Source organism: Pleurodeles waltl, chromosome 7 (assembly GCF_031143425.1).
Source record: "Pleurodeles waltl isolate 20211129_DDA chromosome 7, aPleWal1.hap1.20221129, whole genome shotgun sequence".
NCBI classification, from domain to species: domain Eukaryota; kingdom Metazoa; phylum Chordata; class Amphibia; order Caudata; family Salamandridae; genus Pleurodeles; species Pleurodeles waltl.
In genome coordinates this window covers 179,810,912-179,827,080 of record NC_090446.1, presented here as the reverse complement: position 1 = coordinate 179,827,080, position 16,169 = coordinate 179,810,912, and the positions used below count along the sequence as shown (strand labels likewise).

General features: G+C 44.8%; 1 protein-coding gene across 1 annotated transcript in view; it reads right to left on the bottom strand.

The window, feature by feature from the left end:
• PCIF1 (phosphorylated CTD interacting factor 1) overlaps positions 1 to 16,169 on the bottom strand; it is a 136,023-nt gene that overhangs the window by 43,361 nt on the left and 76,493 nt on the right. The gene's annotated exons all lie outside the window — the stretch shown is intronic.

The window sequence follows — 16,169 nt, the reverse complement described above, 5'->3', positions numbered from 1 at the left end:
CTTTGAGAGTTTTGTTAAATCTCTCCACCAGTCCATTTGTTTGTGGATGATAGGGTGTAGTGAACTTGTAAGTCACACCACACTCCTTCCACATGGCCTTCAAGTAAGCAGACATGAAATTGCTTCCTCTGTCTGAAACTACCTCTTTTGGGAAGCCCACCCTGGAAAATATTCCCAGGAGGGCCTTTGCCGCTGCAGGTGCTGTAGTGGTCCTTAGAGGAATTGCTTCAGGATATCTTGTGGCATGGTCCACTACCACCAAGATAAACCTATTGCCTGAAGCAGTAGGAGGGTCAAGGGGGCCAACTATGTCAACCCCTACCCTTTCAAAGGGAACCCCAACCACAGGCAGTGGAATAAGGGGTGCCTTTGGAGTGCCACCTGTCTTGCCACTGGCTTGACAGGTTTCACAGGACTTACACAATTCCTGTGTTTCCTCAGACATTCTAGGCCAATGAAACAAGGGAACAAGTCTGTCCCAAGTTTTCATTTGTCTCAGATGTCCAGCTAGGGGAATGTCGTGGGCTAGAGTTAGGAGGAACTTTCTGTACTCCTGAGGAATCACTAACCTCCTGGCAGTTCCAGGTTTAGGATCCCTTTCTTTAGTGTACAAGAGGTTGTCCTCCCAGTAAACTCTGTGAGAGTCACTGACATCCCCATTAGCCTGTTTGACAGCTTGCTGTCTTAGACCCTCTAGTGTGGGACAGGTTTGCTGTGCCACACTCCGCTCCTCCCTGGCAGGCCCCCCTTCACCCAAAAGCTCAGCAGTGTCTGCTTCCAGCTCCTCTGGTGTAGGTTCTGCACAGGGTGGAAATTCTTCTTCCTCAGAATTAGAATCCACTGTAGAGGGAGGGATAGTAGGAAGTGCTTTACTTCTACTAGCCCTAGCTTTAGGGAGCACTTGGTCCATTGTTCCAGGATCCAGGTTTCCCTGTCCTTTTTGCTTTTTGGCATGTGCCAGACATTTTTTAGAAAGAGTTTAAGTGATAGAAAAAGAGAAAACAGTTTTCAGAACTTTTAGAAAGACAGAAAAAAAACTTTTTAAACTTTAAAGAACTTTTTAGAAAGTTTAGAGGTACTTTTCAGCACTTTAGAAAAGAGGTGAGAAAAGAAATGCAAAACTTTTTGGTTAGGTGTACATACACTGAACTTGTTTTGTATATTTTTCTCTTATGAAAAGTACAATGACAAGAGTGGTAAGTAGTCTCAAAGCACTTATCCCACTGCTGCACAACCAATGTAGGAGGCTGGACTGGCTTGTAGTGAGTACCAAGGGGTACTTGCACCTTGCACCAGGCCCAGTTATCCCTTATTAGTGTATAGGGTGTCTAGCAGCATAGGCTGATAGATAATGGTAGCTTAGCAGAGCAGCTTAGGCTGAACTAGGAGACGAGTGAAGCTCCTACAGTACCACTAGTGTCATATGCACAATATCATAAGAAAACACAATACACAGATATACCAAAAATAAAGGTACTTTATTTTTATGACAATATGCCAAAGTATCTCAGAGTGTACCCTCAGTATGAGGATAGCAAATATACACAAGATATATGTACACAATACCAAAATATGCAGTAATAGTATTAGAAAACAGTGCAAACAATGTATAGTTACAATAGGATGCAACGGGGACACATAGGGATAGGGGCAACACAAACCATATACTCCAAAAGTGGAATGCGAACCACGAATGGACCCCAAACCTATGTGACCTTGTAGAGGGTCGCTGGGACTATTAGAAAATAGAAAGGGTTAGAAAAATAGCCCACCCCAAGACCCTGAAAAGTGAGTGCAAAGTGCACTAAAGTTCCCCAAAGGACATAGAAGTTGTGATAGGGGAATTCTGCAGGAAAGACACAAACCAGCAATGCAACAACGATGGATTTCCAGTCGAGGGTACCTGTGGAAAAAGGGGACCAAGTCCAAAAGTCACAAGCAAGTCGGAGATGGACAGATGCCCTGGAAATGCCAGCTGTTGGTGCAAAGAAGCTGCTACTGGACAGTAGAAGCTGAAGGTTCTGCAGGAACGACAAGGGCTAGAGACTTCCCCTTTGGAGGATGGATCCCCCACGCCGTGGAGAGTCGTGCAGAAGTGTTTTCCTGAAGAAAGACCGCCAACAAGCCTTGCTAGCTGCAAATCGTGCGGTAAGGGTTTTTGGATGCTGCTGTGGCCCAGGAGGGACCAGGATGTCGCCAATTGCGTCTGGGGACAGAGGGGGCGTCGAGCAAGACAAGGAGCCCTCTCAGCAGCAGGCAGCACCCGCAGAAGTGCCAGAAACAGGCACTACGAGGATGCGTGAAACGGTGCTCACCTGAAGTCGCACAAAGGAGTCCCACGTCGCCGGAGGACAACTTAGGAGGTCGTGCAATGCAGGTTAGAGTGCCGTGGACCCAGGCTGGACTGTGCACAAAGGATTTCCGCCGGAAGTGCACGGAGGCCGGAGTAGCTGCAAAAGTCGCGGTTCCCAGCAATGCAGTCTGGCGTGGGGAGGCAAGGACTTACCTCCACCAAACTTGGACTGAAGAGTCACTGGACTGTGGGAGTCACTTGGACAGAGTTGCTGGATTCAAGGGACCTCGCTCGTCGTGCTGAGAGGAGACCCAGGGTACCGGTGATGCAGTTCTTTGGTGACTGCGGTTGCAGGGGGACGATTCCGTCGACCCACGGGAGATTTCTTCGGAGCTTCTAGTGCAGAGAGGAGACAGACTACCCCCACAGCATGCACCACCAGGAAAGCAGTCGAGAAGGCGGCAGGATCAGCGTTACAGAGTTGCAGTAGTCGTCTTTGCTACTTTGTTGCAGCTTTGCAAGCTTCCAGCGCGGTCAGCAGTCGATTCCTTGGCAGAAGGTGAAGAGAGAAATGCAGAGGAACTCGGATGAGCTCTTGCATTCGTTATCTAAGAAATCCCCAGAGACAGAGACCCTAAATAGCCAGAAAAGAGGGTTTGGCTACCTAGGAGAGAGGATAGGCTAGCAACACCTGAAGGAGCCTATCAGAAGGAGTCTCTGACGTCACCTGGTGGCACTGGCCACTCAGAGCAGTCCAGTGTGCCAGCAGCACCTCTGTTTCCAAGATGGCAGAGGTCTGGAGCACACTGGAGGAGCTCTGGACACCTCCCAGGGGAGGTGCAGGTCAGGGGAGTCACTCCCCTTTCCTTTGTCCAGTTTCGCACCAGAGCAGGGCTAAGGGGTCCCTGAACCGGTGTAGACTGGCTTATGCAGAAATGGGCACCATGTGTGCCCATGAAAGCATTTCCAGAGGCTGGGGGAGGCTACTCCTCCCCTGCCTTCACACCATTTTCCAAAGGGAGAGGGTGTAACACCCTCTCTCAGAGGAAGTCCTTTGTTCTGCCATCCTGGGCCAGGCCTGGCTGGACCCCAGGAGGGCAGAAGCCTGTCTGAGGGGTTGGCAGCAGCTGCAGTGAAACCCCGGGAAAGGCAGTTTGGCAGTACCAGGGTCTGTGCTACAGACCACTGGGATCATGGGATTGTGCCAACTATGCCAGGATGGCATAGAGGGGGCAATTCCATGATCATAGACATGTTAAATGGCCATATTCGGAGTTACCATTGTGAAGCTACATATAGGTAGTGACCTATATGTAGTGCACGCGTGTAATGGTGTCCCCGCACTCACAAAGTCCAGGGAATTGGCCCTGGACAATGTGGGGGCACCTTGGCTAGTGCCAGGGTGCCCACACACTAAGTAACTTAGCACCCAACCTTTACCAGGTAAAGGTTAGACATATAGGTGACTTATAAGTTACTTAAGTGCAGTGTAAAATGGCTGTGAAATAACGTGGACGTTATTTCACTCAGGCTGCAGTGGCAGGCCTGTGTAAGAATTGTCAGAGCTCCCTATGGGTGGCAAAAGAAATGCTGCAGCCCATAGGGATCTCCTGGAACCCCAATACCCTGGGTACCTCAGTACCATATACTAGGGAATTATAAGGGTGTTCCAGTAAGCCAATGTAAATTGGTAAAATTGGTCACTAGCCTGTTAGTGACAATTTGAAAGAAATGAGAGAGAATAACCACTGAGGTTCTGGTTAGCAGAGCCTCAGTGAGACAGTTAGTCATAACACAGGTAACACATTCAGGCACACTTATGAGCACTGGGGCCCTGGCTGGCAGGGTCCCAGTGACACATACAACTAAAACAACATATATGCAGTGAAAAATGGGGGTAACATGCCAGGCAAGATGGTACTTTCCTACATGAAGCTTCTAAGTGGCTGAGTCCAATCGTATTAGCGAGAAAATCGAATGGCAAAATATATATGTGCAAGGATCTCAGGGATCTTAAAGAGGGTACATGGATAGCTTGGCATGTCCTTCCTCATATAAATGAGATGTTAATGTGTGTTTTTATGAGAGAAGCCAAATATTTCACCACTTTGGACTTATCCAGTACCTATCATCAGGTACAATTACACCAGAGTCCATGCACCTTACGTCCTTCATAACACCAAAGGGTGGGTACCAATTTATTCATGCCCTTTGGACTTGCTTCTGTGTTAACTGTGTTCGAAAGGGTCATGCAAGGCAGATTACAAGGATTGTTAAATTAAATGTGCTGGTATTCCAGGATGATGTATCGGTCTGGGGAGTAACCAAGAAACAGCAAGATTGTATTTTGAAGGAGGTGTTACAGACAATGAAACGGGCAGGTCTTACCATTTGTCTGGCAAATGCAAGTTTGGCTTGGAATAGGTGGAGTACTTAGATCACACTTTAACTGATGACGGTGTTAACCCCAAACTCATTTCGGTGGAGGCAATTGAGAAAGCACGTTCTCTACAGGATAAGGAGCAATTACGCTACATTTTGAGACTTGTGGAGTACTATTCAAAATTTGTATAGCATTTTGCTGATAGGGTTCATGTGTTCCATGCTTTGATGAAAAGGGGAGTAAGGTTTCAATGGACTACATCTTGTGGACAAGCATTCATTTGAATTGGTAAAAGATGCCATTGTCAAAGCTGTGGTCCTGAAGCCATTTGACCCCAATGACAAAACCATCATTGTGACTGACACCAGTAATTATGGTTTTGAGGCAGTATTGGTACAAGTACGTAAAGGGCGTGAAAGGGTGGTAGCATTTGTGTTTCACACACCTAAGGGTGCAGAGAACACATACTCCACTACAGAAAGGGAGTCTTTGCTGGTGGGGTGTGCAACATTTTTTAACCTTAGTGTGGGGAATGAAATTTGAATTGTACCTATCATAGACCACTGGTGGATTTGTTTTCTACTACAGGAATCAGTAGAGCTACGCCACGTATAGCCAAATTGGTATATCGCCTCCAAGAGTACTTGTTTTTAGTTAAGTATGCACCAACCATGAAGAACATCATATTATTTCTGGAGATTACCACTGAGTATAGATGCTTAGGAAGAAGAGGATGAAAGGATGGCGGCGAAAGTCACTGAAGTATGCAAGGGGACCATTAGTGAAAATGAGTGGAGAAAAGCAATTTTGGAGGATGCAAAATTGGTGAAGTCTACAGAATCATTACCATATAAAAAGTATTGGAATACATCAGAGGAATTGAAGGAATTCAAGGATGTATGGGATGAACCATCTGTGGTGAATGGTATTGTGAGAAGGAACGATGGATTAGTTGTACCAAGTAAATTCAGTCAAAAGGTTTCTAATTTTGTTACACAAAGGTCATGGAGGCATGTTGGCCATTATAATACTATCTGTTTTTAACCACCGACTCTATCTTGACCACTGACTCAATTTTGTGCTTAGCTTAGGTTCAGATGCCGTCACATTGGTGGCGCAGGTATTTTTCCACAAAGCTTATTTTCTACACTGAAAGTGATTTCGTTCTTCTCACCAGCACCGGGTTGCACTGTGCAGGAACATAACATGGGGGATGTGGACAGTAGATGTGATAAACAGGCTCATCTTGGGAATGTTTTCATTACGGAAAGGTACTGCTCCTCTGCCTCTGGAATGCGCATCAGGGCAGGGCATGTTCTTTAGTGTGTTTTAGATGCAGAGTACAGCCAGTGCTTAAATTTCATAACTTATCCAAAGGGAGTTGGAGGTTGCCAGAACCTTCCTCTTGGGTTTATATAACCCCTTCGCTGCCAGGCCTTTTCCCCCCCTCAGGTGCGAGGTTTTTTTTGGGCTATTTGGGGCAGTTCGTACTTGGGCCCTCATAACTTTTTGTCCACATAAGCTACCCACACCAAATATGCGTCCTTTTTTTCTCAACATCCTAGGGATTCTAGAGGTACCAAGAGTTTGTGAGTTACCCAGGAGGTGACCGAGAAATTAACCAAAATACAGCGATAATTTTGTTTAAAAACAAAAAATGGGGAAAAAAGGGCAGCAGAAGAAGGCTTGTGGGTTTTTCCCTTAAAATGGCATCAACAAAGCGTTTGCGGTGCAAAAATCACCATCTTCCCAGTTTTCAGGAACAGGCAGACTTGAAACAGAAAACCACATTTTACAACACAATTGTTGCATTTTACTGGGACTAACCCCATTTTTACTTTTTTTGTGCTTATAGCCTCCTTCCAGTTAGTGACTGAAACGGGTGTGAAACCAATGCTGGATCCCGGAAAGCCAAACATTTCTAAAAAAGTAGACAAAATTCAGAATTCAGCAAGGGGTCATTTGTGTACATCCTACAAGGTTTTCCTATAGAAACTAACAGCTGAAATAAAAAAATATTGAAATTGAGGTTAAAAAAACAGCCATTTTTCTCCACGTTCTACTTTGTAACATTTTCCTGTTAGGTCAGATTTTTGACAGCAAAAGGAAAAGTAAAGGCCTTTCCTTTCCGATACCTCTCCCGCCCCAGCCCGTGATCGAAAAAAGAAAAGGGGGCGGCCTCTGATGAGGTCAGCGTGCGACCGCGCACGGACGTCATCAGATGTCACAGGGAGGGTCGAGGGTGGAAGGGGTAGCGATTCCCCTTCCAGCCCTGCCTATGTGAGGGGGGTGCGAGACCCCCAGGGGGAGTGCTAGCGCATCCCCGAGGGCCCATACCAGGATGAGGTTGTTACGTCCGTGGCGCAAGGTCGGGACCACCTCATCCTGGGCACCCGAGGGGTTAAACTATATAAGGTGGGGAAGCTTGGCGCTGAGGCAGAAGGAACTCATGTTGCCCAGAACAAAGTACCATTTGGGAAGCTTCTCCTGTCTCAGCTGTATAGGGTTCCATATCTTGACGTTGGTACCAGGATGATGTTGGATTCGATTCCCATGGTGATGCATTTTTATTCTTAATTATCTAGCTTGGCAGTGCGCACACATATTCTAGCATTTACGCATGTTTTACTATATTCAAGTTAAATGCTCATGCTGATATTTTCATGTGCTTTCATTTGAAATATGGGAATTGCCTTAATTAATTCCTTACTCAAACTAGGAGTGTTGCATTCCTTGGCATAATTTTCCTCTTAGTTTGAAGCAGAGCAGAACAGCCATGAAACAGAAGGCCCTTGTTGATTTTTGTTGGCAGGATATGGATAGACAAATTGAAAAATTCATTTAAAATTGCATACTCTGCACATGCAGTGACAAAACACACACTTTGCAGGAGACATCCATGTGTCCTGAGGCTTCTCAAGAAGAACATGGGAAAAGGTGGCCATGGATACACGTGGACCATTTGAAAGTCTAGGTACCAATGATAGATTTGTTGTAATAATGATGGACTACTTTTGAAAGTGGCCAGAGGTGTTTTTTATGAAAGATGTGACGGCTGCCAAAATGATTTCTTTTTGTGAAGACATTTTTCGAAGGGAAGGTTGTCCTGGAGTGATTTTAACTGACAATGGCCCACAGTTTGTAGTAGAAGAGTTCAAATCGTTACTCAGGAAGTGGGGAACTAAACAATACAAGACAACAATTGATCCCAGGGAAAATGGTTTGATTGAATGTTTTAATCGTGTATTGGGAAAGAGTTTTCAAATAGCTATATCTAGTAATGTGTGCTGGAGAAAACATACTATAAACATGTTGTGGAATTATAGAAACACACCCCATGCTGGTATGGGAGAAACCCCTTTCTGTTTTCTGAAAGCAAGAGTGTTATTCCGACAAGACGGAAGTCCTCATCTTCGGCTCCACTCCCTCCGCATGGGATGACTCCTGGTAGCCTGCCACTCACAGGACCTCTCCGACTCCCACCGACCACGCACGCAAACTAGGATTCATCTTGGACCCCTCACTATCCATGACCCAGCAAGTCAACGCCATCTCCTCCTCCTGGTTCAACATCGTCCACATGCTCCGAAAGATCTACAAATGGATACCCACCGAAACAAGAAGAACAGTCACCTAAGCCCTCGAAAGCAGCAAACTGGACTACGGCAATGCCCTCTACGCAGGAACCACGGCCAAACTCCAGAAGAGGCTGCAACGCATCCAGAACGCCTCTGCACGCCTCATCCTGGACATCCCCGCCACTGCCACATCACAGGCCACCTGAAAAACCTGCACTGGATCCCAGTCAACAAGAGAATCACCTTCAAACTCCTCACCCACGCTTACAAAGTACGGCACAACACCAGACCAGAATACCTCAACAGACAACTCTCCTCCTACTCCACCAATCTCTGGCATCTCTGCTCCGCAAATCTCGCCCTCGCAACCGTCCCGCGTGTCCACAGAACTACAACCGGCAGTAGATCATTCCCGCACGTTGCTGCCAAAACGTGGCACACTCTTCCTACCCACCTGCGCCAGACCAAAGACCTCCTTACCTTCAGGAAACTTCTCAAAACCTGGCTGTTCGAGCAGTAGCAGCACCACCCCTCCACTCTTCACCTTCTCCCCCCTCACCTCCTCAGCACCCTGAGACCCTCACGGGTGAGTAGTGCGCTTTACAAATCCCTGATTGATTGACTGATTGATTGATTATGCACTGTGGCCGTGCCAGCTTGGATTGAATAGTTGATGCAACATATGATTGAATATGATGTCTTGTGTGGAAGAGTAAGGAAATATCAAAGTCAATATACACAGAGATATGGTGCAAGGATTAACAAGAAAGGCAGGTTAGAAATAGAATGTATGTAAGAGTCTGCCCTGGATATGTATTATCTGAAACTAGAGAAGTGACAGAAGCCAAGGGCAATGTAGTGAAGCTCTCAGATGGTAAGTGGTGGAATGTGAGAAAAGCCACATAATGTAGTGCACTAGAACAGAGTGAATGGTCTAGGTTGACGAGTGTATCTGGGAGTATGACCAAAGAGAAGTCAGTTAACCAAAGTAGGATGGGACCAAAAAGACTGGACGATTATATATGTTCATAGATATATGTTTGTTTGAACTATTGAAACCGTGAATTTTGTTAGATTCTTTTTTTAAGCTAAATATTGTGTATTTGTCGAGTGGTGTTTTATAATTATTATCTTATCTGCGTGGTTTTGTTGGGGAAAGGGCATGTGTTATATTGTATGTGTATGTATCAGAGTAATGCACTTAGCCTGCTTCTACTATTGGAATGTTAGAATGTTCAGAGGGGAATTGGCAGTTGACAGGAGGACAAGGACTCGTCAGAGGTTGTTACGAGTACCTTAATATAAGTACTTATTTTAACTATGCTCCACATGTCGTCTTCCTATAAGCATGGTCAAAAAAAGTTCCAAAATATTTCTAAGTTCTAATGCAAATCGGGACATTGTCACTTTTTTTGAAGAAGTAAAAGCCTCCTTGAGCAGGTGAAATTGTAGCTAGTGCCTGTAGGAAGCTGGCTACTATGTAGTGTACTAAATGTACAGTATGGGGTCGTTATGCAGGTTGTCCAGGTGACCCTTATGGTTTACAGGGATTACCATAACAATCCCAAAAGATCTCGTGTGGTAGTGGGGCGAGCACTTAGGCTTATCAGAAGGTAGTTAAGCATTTGTTGAACACACAGAGTCAATAAATGAGTCACACACTCAAGAAGAAACCTGATACCAACATTTTAGAAAAATATAGATACCTTTATATAATGTTTCAACAACAGAAAACTTCAAATAACGAAGTACTGTGTAGTGTATTGATTTTTAGCATGGACGTAACAGTTTTACGCAAATGCGCTTTTACGCGGCAAAGACTTGAAAATACTTTTACTGCATTGGGGTTTTTGCAGACAGTTCTCGGGAGTCCTCTGTAGGTTGTAAGGTGCTAGGGAAGCAGTGTCAGTAAAAACACCAGCAGTACAGTTTTATCTGCCCTGTGGCATCCGGGTTTAGTGGTGCTGGTCGAACCAGGACATTGCGTACTGCACAGTTGACGACGAGGGAGGCCACCTGGAAAAAAGACTGCAAAGGGGAACAAGTCCAGTGGCTTCCAATATGGGGCTCGTCAGTGGGGGTCCTGGGAGCAAGGGAACACTATTGGTTGTCATGGACCCAGGCAGTGGAGCTCAAGTGCAGCAGGTTTTGGTTGTCAAGCTACGGTTGGCCATGCAAGAAGGGCGCAAAAAGAGGTAAGCTAGTCATCTCCCGGTGCTGACCTCTGCAACGGAGATGTCCTTCGACGGCTGGTCTCTGGCTACGGCGCTGGAGTACGACTGGACTTAAACAGGCATCGGGTGCCGCAAGAGGTCTGGTACCCCTGGTTTACGTGCAGGATGGCGCCGGTAGGTCTGGGGTCTTCTCACTTGGTGGGGAGATGGGTCGGTCCTGCTAGAGTTTAGTGACCTCCTCCTGAGTGGCTACTGTGTTGGTGGACCAGGTGGTCAGTAGAATGGTAAACTGGACGTTGCAGTGGTGCCTACAGGGTACAGGGAAGTGGCTACTCCACTTCAAGGGGGGTTGCTGACGAATTGGTGAAGCACTGGAGGCCCACCAAGGCTTTTGGAGGATGTACAGCTGCAGAACGAGTTGGATTGCCGTAATTTGTGGGACAGGAGCAGGAAGGGTTTTGAGCAAAAGTCCACAAGCAGTCCACAGTTCTCACATTTTCAGCTCTTCTTGGTCCCTCTTGTTTTGTCAGATGAATCTGTTCTTTTGGAGACAGGGGCCACTTAAAAACTTAATTTAGGGGCATTTAGTGGGGTGTAAAGTTGTAGAAAATGGGCTGCTTACCCTTGTTGTGACTACACCCCCTATATGACCACTTCCTGTGGAGAGAGGGCATAATCCGGTCCCAGAATTCCTAGTTCCACTAAAAACAAGATGGTTGAACCCTTCCTTCGTGGAGCACATGAGGCTGCCCAAACGAGGGGTGTGTCAAGCCTGGTAGTGCAACACGCCTTCCGGCATAATTAATTTCCGGCCTGTCCTGGTGCCAAATGGGCCTCATGGTGGGTGGTAGAAACTCCCAGGTCTGGAGTAAGCCAAAGTCACACATCGAAGGCGGCAGGGACTTTGAAGTCCCTGACTTTGGTATGCAGATTTACTAGTGAGCCTGCTGGAAGAGGTGGCCACACATTCCTCTGGAGTAGTCATTGCTTTTGGCCTCTGAGAGTGAGGCTCATCTCCAGGGGGTCTGAAACATGTCTGTGTGGCAGGCTGGTCGATAATATGTCAGCCAGCACACTAGAGGACTAGTAGGTTTCAGGGGGCACCTGTGCAGTGCCCTCTGGGTGCATGTCATAATAAGTAAAAGACTGGCATCAGTCTGGATTTATTAAGACAAGGTGTTTGATACCAAATACCATGGGTTTCAATGAAGCCATTACATAGCTGGGTAACGCGTAATGACCAGCGCCCAGTAAATACCTTAAGATGGCTTCCCTGATCACTTGCAATATCTAGCAATAGACTTAGACATCACAGGAGCCTATCTTCTCATGCGGACATTCCGTCACATGTATTATAATGCACCCTGCCTTAGGGCTCTTAAGGCCTGCTACAGCGGTGACTTGCATGCAATACATGCAATGACCTGGACATGGCACCTCATGGCTTGCACCATGACACAATCTGCAAAAGCAAGCTGTGTGTAATTTGTATGCGGGTCCCTTAGGGTGGTTCAATACATTCTGCAGCCCTTAGGGAACCTCTTTAGTACCCATACCCTAGGTACTAGGAGTACAATTTACCAGAGACTTACAGGGATACTTAAGTCCTGCCTATTGTTTCCCAATTGAGTAGTGGAAAGAACACTGGCACTGGAGCCTGTTTAATAAGCTTAGGTGCATTGGCATAGTCAACAAGCAGCAAATAGCAGTTCAAATGGGGCAAAAAGTGGGGGTACAACTGCAAAGAAGTTCAGTCTACTACACTGCCATGTAACTGAAGCATGGATACTTGAGTAGGTTGGTACCGCTGGAGCTTTAGAGATTTCAACATAGAAAGAGATATGGTTATTTTTTTGGAGGTGCTGAAGTGCTGGGAGCCTTGACTGGGATGAAACTCTTTCACACCTAATTAAGGCCAAGTACAGGCTGGGTAGTTGCTGTAGACCTAATGAAAATTAGCCCCCAGCATCATCAGGCAGGGTAAAGATAATGTTCTAAAGTTACATTTCGAATATACTTAGAAATCCGACCTTACCATTAGACAGGATGTTTATTAAATATACAGATAAGTCTTTGAATATAGTCTGTAGCTGGTACAGGCCTAAAATTATTATAGATTAAGCTGTATAATATGTATTATGACTCTTCCCATGTACCAGTAACTGACTACCCAGTGACAGTGTCATTGCACCCTACCTTCCAGGCAGAAAGGTGTGATTACAAGTGAATTATTTGAAATCAGGTTTAGGTTTTCCGACCTGTCTAAAGGGTGCTTTTAATAGGTCTGAGCAGCAAGATTCAAACGACAGCTGTCAAACTACACATAGTAGGACTGAATCCATGGTATCACTTCCACTGTAGTGGATGGTACAACAGGGGGTGCAGTCCACACGTGGGGCCTTATTTACAAAGGTAAACATACACTTTTGTGCAAGTTTACACTCGCTATAGTACCTTTACTATGGTTTTAGTAAAATGACCAGTAGTAAAATTACATTTGTAGTTAGTGAATAGAAAAGGCCTGATGTACAAACATAAATGTTACACTTGTGTGTTGACACCCGTGTTCTATTCACGAAGTTATTTTGTAAGTAGTTTCTTTACAACCGTGGAGTGTCTGCACATAAAAAAGATAGCACGGTCCTATCTTATTGTGTGCAGAGATGCCACAGTCGTAAAGATAGTACTTGTAAAATACCTCTGTGAATACTAAACAATCTTAAACTTACACAAAAGGTATAGGTTTGCCTTCAAGAATAAGGAATAACAAGAGTGGTAAAGTTTACACTTGGTGTAGTAACTTAAACAAAAGTGCAAGTTCACCTTAGTGAATCAGAAATCAGGCCCACGGGTAAGTACGTTTACTACTGTGTTGATATTCACAAACTACAAATGCAATGTCACTACTAGTAATTTCACTAGTAGTAAATAACAAAAAGTAGTAAAGTTACTACAGCCAGTGTAAACTTACATAAACTTTTACCTTTAGGAATAAGGCCAGTGGCATTTAACTTTGTATTCAACAGATTTAGTTCTGACCATGTACTATGACACGAATGGAAAGTTAAATGTACCAATCTGGTTGTGAGCCAATTTCAATATGTTTTAGGGGTCAGAGCACATACCCAGGACACCAGGTAGAAGTGTCCAAATGCCAGTGTTCAACAGTACTAGTAGATGAATCCCAAAGAAAACAAAATGAAAAATGTGGCCTGTTCACTCAAAAAGAGGTCACTTTGCAACACTTTGTTTAAGGTAACATCATCATCAAAATAAAAATCAGTAGGTTTAAACTTCTGTTGACCTTGGTATTAAGGACAGATGATGATGATATTCAAATGGTGGATACATTACTTGCTACATCAGAAATCCGGACCTTGTCGCATTCCTGAATAGCTTGCATACCAGGACCTACTTTCAGAAAGGTAAACTTACTTATCTGTAATCCTAGTTTTCCCTCATGACTATCTTCTGTAAGTACACAAACACAAACTACTTTTGCTCACACCTGCAATAACAGATTACTGCACATCTCCAACCTTGTCTCATCTTTTTCAAAATAAAATACTCTAAATTGGAAAACACAACACTTCTGCAAGTTGCCCAAAATTATGCCGTTCTTTATTTTAAATGAAAGGAAGACCAGAAATAAAAGAAATCACTTGTTGTCCACTGCCTGCCTGCCCTCCCTCACCTACCACCCTCATGCTGGTTAATATAGAGACGTCTACCAAAGAGGCAATTTTTCCCAGGGCTTTACTAGACTTCTGACAGCACACTGAGAAACAACAATCTCTGCAACCTGGGACATCTGATTAGAATGCTGTACTCTTTCCTTACCTAGATCCCTCTTCACTATCTTAATTTGCATATGACCAACACACTCATCACCTAGGCAGACCTTGGATGAAATCTTTGCACCACACAGATCATAATGTTAACAAGAAACGTCCCCATAATTATGAGATAAGACTCATCTTCACCTTCTCTGTGAAACTCCTGACAAGAACTATTAAAGTAAGCATGATCATGAAAACAGTTTTAAACAGAATGAAAAACTCAACCTTCCGGTGCTTACATTTAATCTGCTAACCAAACAACAGAAGTAGGGCATCTCTATGACTAGTGTTTTTGTGGTTTCAACAAGCTGTTAGCCTATAAGACACATATGTGCCTTACAATAGATTGCAGATGCCATGGCTCAATAAAAAGAAAAATAAGAAACTAGTAACTTACTTGTAACAAGAATTGTACAGCTTAGCCCTTCCAGATTCACATACTATGCATATATCCCAACATCTAGTGGTTGGTGTTGGAAAAGTGGCCCTTTTTTTAATTTTAAACCCCCTTTTTTTAAAAAATGGGTGTGTGAAACCGGATCCTTTTTGTTTAGGCTACAACCCCGTCTGCATGGGTTTAGCTCTTAGATTATTTTTTCCACCATGGGACTCGGAGATGCCCTGAAGGCTGTGGAGAAAATACAGCAGAAGAGAGATGCAAGAAAGAATCCCCACCAGAAACATCAAGGAGATAGGTGGTACGAAGGAAGGTTGCATGTAGGGGTAATTTTGAGCAAAGCAGCTTGTCTGGCGCTGGTTCACATTATTCCTCATGTAACAAGACAAGTACACTTTCCCTGCAATTTAAAATACTCTTGAGGTGTTTGGGAAAGGTTATGCAGGGAGCTGAAGCTTCATCTGAAAACCATAAAGGAGGAGGTAAGAATTTGTTCTTTCCTTCACTGGGGAGAAGGCAGACACCTTATTTCCCTATTCTACAGAATGCTCCGTGCAGATCAAATGAACCAGGAATACAAAGCGAGAGTGGCCTGGGAGGCATATTTCAGAGAACCAATTGCCGACTGTGAAATCGGTCTCCTGAATAACCAGTTCAAATTACTCCACTTTAACTTCCTGAATCGCATGTATACAACACCTGCCAGACTCAATCATATTGGTCCTAATGGGAGGGCAGGATGCGCCTGTTGTGGGGAGAAGGGAGCCACTTTCTTTCATTTGGCTTGGAATTGTGTAGAGGTACATGTATACTGAGAAATGGTAATACCCTGCATTTCTGAAGCTGCAGGAAATGATACACGTATGGCACCTGGTGCATGCTTGCTATGGGGGGTACAACGGCCCAAGGGACGCCAGATCTCGTACAAGCTCCTACAGCTGGCATTCCTTCTGGGGAAGAGTAGAATAGCGATAGGATGGATGGGATCCAGCCTCCTAGTAGGACCCTATGGGTGAAGCATATATTGGAATGGGGAGAGGGGAGTCACGAGGCTCTCTCATGAGCACAAGACAGAGGGGGAATTGATGGTCTGGGGTGCGATGTTGGACTCATTCAATCCACCCTATATAAGAGGAATGTCATTGTCGAGTGCAAACTATCTGGATTTAAGACTAGAACAATCTGCTTACTGCCTCGACAAGTGTACGGATTATGTGTACCTGGCTTATCGGCACCGAACCCTCCTTTTCTCTGCTTTATGATTCTGACACCTATTACCATGCACTTTTCGTCTTGTTGAGGAATCATAAAAATACATTTAAAAAGTTTTTTTTTTTTTTTTTTAAAAAGCCACACAACAATCGAAGGTCAGGCTGTATTGAAGCCTCCCTTGCCCTCAATGCTATCCTTTATTGTTTCTATTTCAAATAAATGTTGCATAGAAAGGGAGCCTTCATTATAGAATGTATTTAGTTTCTATGGTGCAGCAAGAAAAAAAGGCCTGG